Source organism: Gekko japonicus, unplaced genomic scaffold, assembly GCF_001447785.1.
Source record: "Gekko japonicus isolate JY-2015 unplaced genomic scaffold, Gekko_japonicus_V1.1 scaffold1076, whole genome shotgun sequence".
Taxonomy (NCBI): domain Eukaryota; kingdom Metazoa; phylum Chordata; class Lepidosauria; order Squamata; family Gekkonidae; genus Gekko; species Gekko japonicus.
Genome location: NW_015162512.1, coordinates 308201 through 318078, shown reverse-complemented (window position 1 = coordinate 318078; position 9878 = coordinate 308201). Strand labels below are relative to the sequence as shown.

Genomic DNA, 9878 nt, shown 5'->3' with positions numbered 1-9878 from the left:
TGACACTGTCTAACCATCTCATCCTTTGCCGTCCCCGTCTTCTTTGACCTTCAATCTTTCCCAGCATCAGGGTCTTCTCCAGTGAGTGCTCCCTTCTCATTTGGTGGCCAAAGTATTTGAGCTTCAGTTTCATTATCTGGCCTTCCAGGGAACAGTCAGGGTTGATTTCTTTGAGGATTGACTGATTTGTTCTTCTTGCAGTCCAAGGGACTCTCAAGAGTCTTCTCCAGCACCATAGTTCAAAAGAATCTATTCTTCGGCGCTCGGCCTTCCTTATAGTCCAACTCTCACAGCCATACATGACTACTGGGAATACCATTGCTTTGACCATGCGGACTTTTGTTGGCAGGGTGATGTCTCTACTTTTTATCATGCTGTTTAGGTTCGCCATCGCTTTCCTCCCAAGGAGCAGGCGTCTTTTAATTTCATGGCTGCAGTCACAGTCTGCGGTGATCTGGGATCCCAGGAACGTGAAGTCTGTCACTACTTCCACGACTTCCCCTTCTATTTGCCAAGGAGTGATGGGGCCGGATGCCATGATCTTAGTTTTTTTGATGTTGAGCTTCAAGCCCACTTTTGCGCTCTCCTCTTTTACTCTGAGCAAGAGGCTCTTTAGATCCTCTTCACTTTCAGCCATTAGAGTGGTATCATCTGCATATCTGAGGTTGTTGATCTTTTCCCCAGCAATCTTAATTCCCGCTTGTGATTCATCCAGGCCAGCATTTCGCATGATGTACTCTGCATATATATTAAATAAGCAAGGCGACAATATACATCCTTGTCGTACTCCTTTTCCTATGCTGAACCAATCAGTTGTTCCATATCCGGTTCTAACTGTCGCTTCTTGGCCCTTATACAGGTTTCTCAAGAGACATGTAAGGTGGTCTGGTACTCCCATCTCTTTAAGGACCTGCCATAGTTTGTTGTGATCCACACAGTCAAAAGCTTTAGCATAGTCAATGAAGCAGAAGTAGATATTTTTCTGGTACTCTCTTGCTTTCTCCATAATCCAGCGAATGTTGGCAATTTGATCTCTAGTTCCTCTACCTCTTCGAAACCCAGCTTGTACTTCTGGTAGTTCTCTATCCACGTACTGTTGAAGCCTAGCTTGTAGGATCTTGAGCATGACCTTGCTAGCGTGTGATATGAGTGCAATTGTGCGATAGTTTGAACATTCCTTGGCGTTGCCCTAACTCAGCTTAAAGGGAACACTGGCGTGTGAACCGTACTAAAATACAGAGTCAATTGTTAAACCCAGTGGATGCTTGATTAGCGCTAGAATGGACAGAGGCGTTTACTGAATTCTTGCTGGATTGTTTTCTCTCCGTATTTCCCCCCCTTTTTTCACGTGTCCGGCTTTCTTCTGAAACGCTTGTATTATCTCTTCGCCGTGTCTCGCCCGCACGTGTGAGTCTCTCCTGACGGGAGCCCGTCGGCTTCAATCGAAGCGGATTGGCTCTCGCTGGTTCCTGCACGCGAGGACGGGCCTCAGGTTTCCGCCAATGTCGTCGTAGAGTGGGCGGGCGCTGCACGGCAGCGCAGGATCAATCGCCTTCCGTTCGGCGCGCGCACGCGCAAGGGAGGCCGGACCGTCCGGTGTCGCCAACGCCGAGCGTCTCCGGGCGGAGGGGGGCGGAGGGAGAAGGGGGAGCTGCGCAGCCGCCGCCATCTTGTGAGGCGGGTCGTGCGAAAGGCGGCGTCGGGGTGAATCTCCTCCTCGTCCTACCGCCCACGGCCAGGTGAGTGAAGGTGGCGGGGCCGGGGGGCGGCCTGCGGGGAGGAGGGAGAGGGACGGTTGGTGGACTGGTTGGCTCTGGGGGTTGGTGCCAGGGACAGGCCGGGGTGGGGGGTGGGGGCCTGGACGGCGTGGAAGGTGTGAGGGCCGGGCCGGTGCTCCTGTTTGGGCTGGGCCTGGAAAGGGTGGGGCGCTCAGGGCTCTCAACATGGCTGGGAAATCAGCAGGAGTGTCCCTCGTGGGTTGCTGAAGAGCTGCCTTTCAGGAAGGTGAAATGCTGGCAGAGAACCACGCCTGTGGAGTAGTAGGGCTGCTAACGCTGGATTGGGAACTTCCTGGGGGATGTTTCTGGGGTGGATCCGAAGGTAGGGCAGGGTTTGGGGAGGTGGGGGACCTCAGTGTAGGGTTGTCGATCTCCGGGTGGGTTCTGGAGCTCTCCTGGAATTACAACGGATTTCCAGACGACAGAGGTTAGTTTCCCCGGAGAAAATTACGTCTTTGTAGAGTGCACTTTGTGTAATTATTCTCCCTGAGGTCCTGCTCCAAACCTCATGCTCCCCAGGCTCTACCCCCAGGTCTCCAGGAATTTCCCCACCTGGAATTGGCAGTGGGATGTAGTGCCATAGAGCTCACTGCCCCAAAGTGAACATTTTCTCCAGTGGAACTGATCTCTGTAGTATGGAGCTAAATTATAGTCCTGGCAAAACTCCAGGTGCCACCTGGAGGTTGGCAACCCTAATTATAGAGAGATGGAGTCAGCCTAACCAATATTAGTGCCTAAGGGTATGAAATGGGAAGTACCATAGGGCTGTAGCATGTCTGTACTGAAAAGATAGCTTCAAGTGGGTAGCTATGTTGGTCAGAGGCGGCAGGACAAAGTTTGAGTCCAGTGGCACCTTTGAGATCAACAAAGTTTTATTCAAAGTGTAAACTTTTGTGTGCAAAACACACTTCTCCAGACGGAAGAAGGGTGTTTTGCACACGAAGGCTTACACTTTGGTCAGACTGGAGAAGCGTGTTTTGCACATGGAAGTTTACATTTTGAATAAAACTTTGTTGGTCTCAAAGGTGCCACTGGACTCAGACTTTGTTGTACTGAAAAGAATTATGTAAGAGAGACAAGAGGTGGAGATTTGGGGGCATCTGAAAGGCTGTATTGCGGCATTTAACAAAATGGAGTAACTCAGAAAGTGCTGTCCTCAGCAGGCAGATAATATGCATGTACTCAGAGAGAAAAACGACCTGTTGATAGTAGCATCAGATCATCAGGCAGTGCATGAGGGCCAGTGACTCTCTAATGTTTGTGTACAAAAGTCAAACCAGTGGGAGATAAAAATGGCAGAGAACAGTTTAAAAGTGTACAGATTTGTGGTAGCATAGGTCATTGTGAACTAGAACACTCTTTGCCAACAGATTTACAGATTTGTGGTAGCATATGTCACTGTGAACTAGAACACTCTTTGTCAAAGGCACACGTGAAGTTGCCTTATACTCGGTCCATCCAGGTATGTTTTGTCGGCTCTGAGCAGCCGCTGGTCTCCAGGGTCTCAAGTAAGGTCTGCCACATCTGCTACTTTGTTGTTGTTGTTTTGCTGTCAAGACACAGCTGACTTCTGGCACCCCCTTGGGGTTTTCAGGGCAAGAGACATTCAGAGGTGGTGTGCCACCTGCTGCCTCCGTGTCACGACCCTGTTATTCCTTGTAGGTCTCCTGTCCATCTACTAGCCAGGGCCAGCCCTGCTTAGCTTCCAAGATCTGATGAGATTGGGCTCCCTTTTCAGTGGAGATGACTGGGATTGAACCGGTGACCTTCTAGGGATGCCAACCTCCAGGAGGTGGCTGGAGATCTCCTGGGGTTACAGCTGATCTCCAGGCAACAGAGATCAGTTCACCTGGATAAAATGGGAGCTTTGGAAGCTGGACGTTATGGCATTTATACCCCGTTGAAGTCCCTCCCTTGCCCAAACCCCGTGCTCCCCAGGCTGTGCTTCCCCCCAAATCTCCCAAGTATTTCCCAACCCGGAGCTGGCATCCCTCGCTACCGCTGAGCCAACCCCAGATATGAAATCCTATTTTTAACTTGACAGATAATTTACCAACATATGGTTGCAGACGATGTATGCTGGACCTCCTGCAGGACTGGAATGTATAACAGATACAAATAACAAAGAATTTTGTATCTCTCTAGACCCGTGGTTCTCAACCTGTGGGTCGCAACCCCTTTGGGGGTCGAACAACCCTTTCACAGGGGTTGCCTAAAACCACCGGAAAACACAAATTTTCGATGGTCTTATGATAGCAACGAAAATGATTTTATGGTTGGGAGTCACCACAACATGAGGAACTGTATTAAAGGATCGCGGCATTAGGGAGGTTGAGAACCACTGCTCTAGACTGTTTTGGTCCATGAGGTTTGAAAGGCCATCCTTCCCTGTATCAACCTGCCCAGTAACTGCGTCTTAGTCCTGGTTACTTTCTGACTTGACGGGGGTGGGTAACCAGAGACAGGGTATTTCCAGTTATAGTGAGGACAACACTTTGTGTGTTATTCCATTCTTTGGTGCCACAATAAGGCCTTTAAGGTGTCCGAATCCCCACCCTGTCTCTCTTATTGTGTATAGTTCTTTTCAGTACAGACCTGTATGTATGTACACAGAGAGAAAAACAACCTGTTAACAGTAGCCTCAAAAGGTCAGGCCGTGTAGGAGGGCCAGCAAGTCTCTGATGTTTGTATACAGAACTCAAACTGATTGGAGGTAAAGCAGCTTACAGTCCTTTGTAGCTTAAAAACTAACAGGTTTCTGGTGTTGCATGTCTTCGCAGACTAGAACGCTATGAAATGTACTCATAAGAAGAGAAGAGATTAGATTTATGCCCCACCCTTCACTACCTGAAGGAGTCTCAGAGTGGCTTACAATCTCCTTCCCCTTCCCACAACAGACACTCTGTGAGGTAGGTGGTCCGAGAGAGTTCTTTTGAGAACAGCTCTGAAAGAACTTGTACCTGACCCAAAGTCGTACCAGCAGCTGCATGTGGAGGAGTGGGGAATCAAACCCGGTTCTCCCAGATTAGTGTCCGTGCTAACCATTACACCAAACTGGTTGTATAAGAACATAAGAGAAGCCATGTTAGATCAGGCCAATGGCCCATTCAGTCCAACACTCTGTGTCACACAGTGGCCAAAACCCAGGTCATTAGGATGTCCACCAGCAGAGCCAGAAGTCCTCCCACAGTTGCCCCCCCCAGCACCAAGTATACAGAGCATCACTGCCCCAAACAGAATAGCCACTGATGGACCTCTGCTCCATATGTTTATCCAGTCCCCTCTTGAAACTGTCTGTGCGTGTAGCCACCACCACTTGAATTCCATGTGTTAATTACTCTTTGGGTGAAGAAGTACTTCATGAAGCTGTCTAAGTCTTGGTTTTTTGACTGACCAGCAGCTATGCGAGCCAGTTTGTTGTAGTGGTTAAGAGTGGCAGACTCTAATCTGGAGAACCCAATTTGATTCCCCACTCCTCCACATGCAGCCAGCTGGGTGATCTTGGGTCAGTCACAGTTCTTAAAGAGCTGTTCTCTCAGAGCTCTCTCAGCCCCGCATACCTCACAGGGTGCCTGTTGTGGGGAGAGGAAGGAAAGGAGATTGTAAGTCCCTCTGAGTGAAGGGCGGGGTATAAATCAACTCGTCTTATATTCTGCAGCTAACATAAATTTTTTAAATTACAAATATATAATAGATATTATATATATCTACAACTCACCCATAGTATAGTTAACAGAGGTGTCAAACTTATCGGTTTTGAGGGCTGGATCTGACATAAATGTCACTTTGTCGGGCCAGGCCATATGTGCCATAAAATGTAATGCCGGGTACCGGAGATATCAACTGTACAAAGGACAGCAGCTGCTAAGCTCCGAGTCGGTGTAGCCTCACTGCGAGGCCCCATGGGCTGGGAGGAGGGTGCAAAGGAAAACCCATATGGGCAGAATGGAGAGCCAGCGGTGCAGCACTTGGCAGATGCTCCCACACCATTTGACTGCTGTAGCTGAGGTTGGTCCACCATGCTGAAGCCACAATCTTTTGCGCACTCCCCCACCAGCAGTCTCCTGTTCCCTCCTTTGCACTAGTTACTCGCGGGCCACATAAAAGCCCTGGGTGGGCTGGTTCCAGCCCCCGGGCCTTATGTTTGACACCCCTCGGCAAATGTAAAAAATATCCCCATTTTACCACTCCTACATGTCATGGACCACTCACCGTCCAATAGTTGTAAGCAAAGGGTTTTCTTTACTAACCAGGTCTTCACAGGTTTTCTGGAGGCCAAGAAGGCTGGGATTTGAAATCTTTATTTCAGTAAGGCCGTTCCCTAGTTGAGGGGGTCAGCTCTGGGAAAAGCCCAGTCTCTAAATCTCTGTGGCTAACTGTTGCTACCAAAGAGGAAGAGATCATCATCATCAGATACTGTTGGGCTTGACCGAAGCATGTGCAATGGGGTTTGTCTCATGAAAAATTACTCCTCAAGCAGTTAGCTAGCTCTTTGCTTGATGAGGCGTATGAGTGTCCTACTCGGATCCATTTGCCAACCTTTTCTAGCTCTCTCTTTCTTTCTCTGGTCTCTCTTCCTCATCACGGTTGTGCATGGTTTTCTCTTCCCGGAAGAAATTGCTTTACATTTGCTGAAAATCCCTTAGAACACCTATTGGGGACACAGACATCCTTTCATAATCAAGTGCATGGTAGTACACGTTATACAATATGTTGCATTCAGCCTTCAGAGCATAACAAAATGCTTGCAATAACTTGATGGCTTAGCTGAGAAAATCCATTATTCCAAAAGCAGAGGACGGATTATTTGCACGCTAAGCTGCAGTTCTGAAAGGCTGAAGTTCAGTTCTGTTTACTTCATAGAGCTCTTTGCCAGCCACTTCAGCTTCCTTTTTACTATGTTCCTTTTGTCTTTGCTGGAACAAGCCTTTGGAGGTGTGGGGTGCGGGCCACAATTAACGCTTTGTCCAGTTATAATTACGCCAAACCATAGTTAACATGACTACGATTTGCAAACTCACTTCAAATCGTGCTTTCTAATTTAGTTTGACAATTGATCACAAGCACTGGTTTATCAGTTCAGATGAATGTAGGATTTCACAGTTAATAATTATAAAATAATTTACAATAAAAGCAGACCTTTTGGGCCACTATAAGACAGGGTAAATGGCCTGTCTCCCATATTTATTAATGGACAGAATTTAATCTGCTAGACTATCAAATTCTCCTTTGCCGGTACATTTTGAATGTGGTATATCGCCTGCCACCAAGGCTCTTCAGTTTACACAGGACAAACGGGTCAGAACACTGTTCTTGGTATAAGCTTTTATGTGCATGCACACTTCTTCAGATACTGAAGTATCTTCAGATACAGTATCTGAAGAAGTGTGCATCCACACGAAAGCTTATACCCAGAATTAAACTTTGTTGAACTTAAAGATGCCACTGGACTCAAACTGTTCTGTCACTCTAAACAGTCATTGGTGTGAGGTAGTTGTCACGGTTGCCTTCAAAGTTTAGGTGGCCTGTATACCCCTATACACTAAGAGGTCGAATCTTACTCAGTTCAGTTGGTGGTGAACTTCAGTATAGGGTCTTGCTGCTTTCAGGATTGGCCCTTTTGTTTTTGTGAAGTTTTCTTGTAAAATACATTTCTTCTCCTTTCCCTGAACCCGTGGCATGTATAGAAGATCTAACATACTCATTGATTGGCTCAGTGACTGATGAACTACACTTTGGTGTAGTGGTTAAGTGCGTGGACTCTAATCTGGGAGAACTGGGTTTGATTCTCCACTCCTCCGCTTGCACCTGCTGGATGACCTTGGGCAAGCCATAGTTCTTGCACAGCTGTTCTTGAAAAAGATCAGTTTCTGTCAGAGCTCTCTCAGCCCCACCTACCTCACAGGGTGTTTGTTGTGGGGAGGGGAAGGGAAAGGAGTTTGTAAGCCGCTCTGAGACTCCTTTGGGTAGTGAAGGGCGGGGTATAAATCCAATCTCTTATCTTCTTCTTATATATGAAATAATAAATGACAATAAATTGATCACTCTTTGGGGTACTCAGAACGAGCTTGCCAGGCTGTTGTGATCTCTGTAGGAAGGTTTAACTAAGACTTTATTATTTTGTTGGGAGGGGGCTTGTGGGTCCTGTGGTGCCTGCTTGGCCCGCACATGAGATGAAGCTCCCGTTGTTTGCTGTCCTTTGTTCTGAGAGTGTTTTGAAAAGACTTGAACAAAAGGTCTTTGGTAACTCAAAATAAATTGTGTCTGAACTGATGTCAGGTAGTGTAAGAATCTGGTACTATAAGAACATAAGAGAAGCCATGTTGGATCAGGCCGGTGGCTCATCCAGTCCAACACTCTGTGTCACATGGTGGCCAATACCCAGGTATCATCAGGAGGTCCACCAGCGGGGTCAGAACTCCAGAAGCCCTCCCACTCTTGCCCCCCAAGCACCAAGCATACAGAGCATCACTGCCCCAGACACAGTGTTGCATCTATATACCTTGTGGCTAATAGCCACTGATGGACCTCTCCTCCATATATTTATCCAGGTCCCGCTTGAAACTGTCTGTGCTTGTAGCCGCCACCACTTTCTGCAGCAGTGAATTCTACAAGTTAGTTGATTAATTCTGTTAATTTCATTTAAAACATGTCTGTGCCGCCTTTTCCTGCAACTCAAGATTCAAGTATTTTACTACTACTGAATGCCTTTTGCTTTTTTTAGCAAATTTCTGGTTTTTTACTTGTAAGTCTGAATTACAGCCATTAGAATGTTTCACCCTCTGCCTGTCTATGCATTGTTATTGGGTCATGATACCCAATGTGTTCCCAGGACTGCAGTGACATTCTTTGACTCTTACTAGTATTAAGAATAATCAAAGAATCCTAGTATTACTACTACTGGTGAGGTTATAAGTGTGGAGTTTGGTGAGGAGATGGGTTGGGGTGGGTGGTGGGGGTTTAAACAGAAATGGCTGTGGACTTCTCGAGAAATCTTTTCCGAGTGATGATTGGGCCAAACTCTGAAGTGAATCAGGAGGCCCCTTTCAAAAGAGCAGTCCTTTCGGCCTTTGAGTGACTCTTGACCATGACGAGCAAGGATCAGTACCAACATCAGAGCATGTGTCTGCCAACTCATTGAATCAGTTCATCAGTCAATTACAAAAACACTCCAGTCTCCAGAGTAAGGAAGTTGGACATGCTGTAAGGCTTGATATCAATATCTAGTGCCAGTTAGATGTAGTGGTTAGGAGCACGAACTCTAATCTGGAAGAACCAGGTTTGATTCCCCACTCCTCCACATGCAGCTGTTAGTGTGACCTTGAGTCAGTCATAAGTTCTTTCAGAGCTGTTCTCTCAAGGGCACTTCTCAGAGAGCTCTCTTAGCCCCACCTACCTCACAGGGTGTCTGTTGTGGGGAGGGGGAAGGGAATGGAGACTGTAAGCCGCTCTGAGACTCCTTTGGGTAGTGAAGGGCGGGGTATAAATCCAATCTCTGTCTTCTAGTGTAACCTAGATAAAGACTGTGAGCAGTTTACATATTGGAAGTACTGTGGACTGTAGTTTACAGGTAGGGAAGTGAGAACAAGGAAAGGTGTGGTGGAGATTAAAAGCAATGGCTTCCCAGATGCTTCAAAAGTTCTTCGGTTGTCATTAGTGAGCTTATATCACAGTAGTGCGGCCAGTTTTGGAGTCAGCCTCTGGCTTAGACGTACCTGCAGCTGCACAGGGAAGCTTATTGCTGCTATGTCATGCCAGTAACCATGATGCGTTCTTTGCATTTGTCTTATTTTTAGGTTTTGTCCTCATTTCCCCTTCTGTTTTTTTTCTTCATCCATTGTTAACATAAGAACATAAGAGACGCCAATGTTGGATCAGGCCAAAGGCCCATCCAGTCCAACACCCTGTGTCACACAGTGGCCAGAAATACCAGTGCCATCAGGAGGTCCAGCAGTGGGGCCAGGACATTAGAAGCCCTCCCACTGTTGACCCCCCCCTCCCAAGCACCAAGGAGACAGAGCATCACTTGCCCCAGAGTCCCTATCTATGCCTTGTGGCTAATAGCCACTGATGGACCTCTGCTCCATATGCTTATCTAAT

At 47.3% G+C, this 9878-nt stretch overlaps 1 protein-coding gene across 1 annotated transcript in view; it reads left to right on the top strand.

The window, feature by feature from the left end:
* The first annotated feature begins 1593 nt into the window (after positions 1 to 1593).
* RBM10 (RNA binding motif protein 10) overlaps positions 1594 to 9878 on the top strand; it is a 36273-nt gene continuing 27988 nt past the window's right edge. Inside the window, exon 1 of the mRNA XM_015406171.1 lies at positions 1594 to 1739. The gene's annotated coding sequence lies outside the window, so the exon portion shown is untranslated. The remainder of the gene's footprint in view (positions 1740 to 9878) is intronic.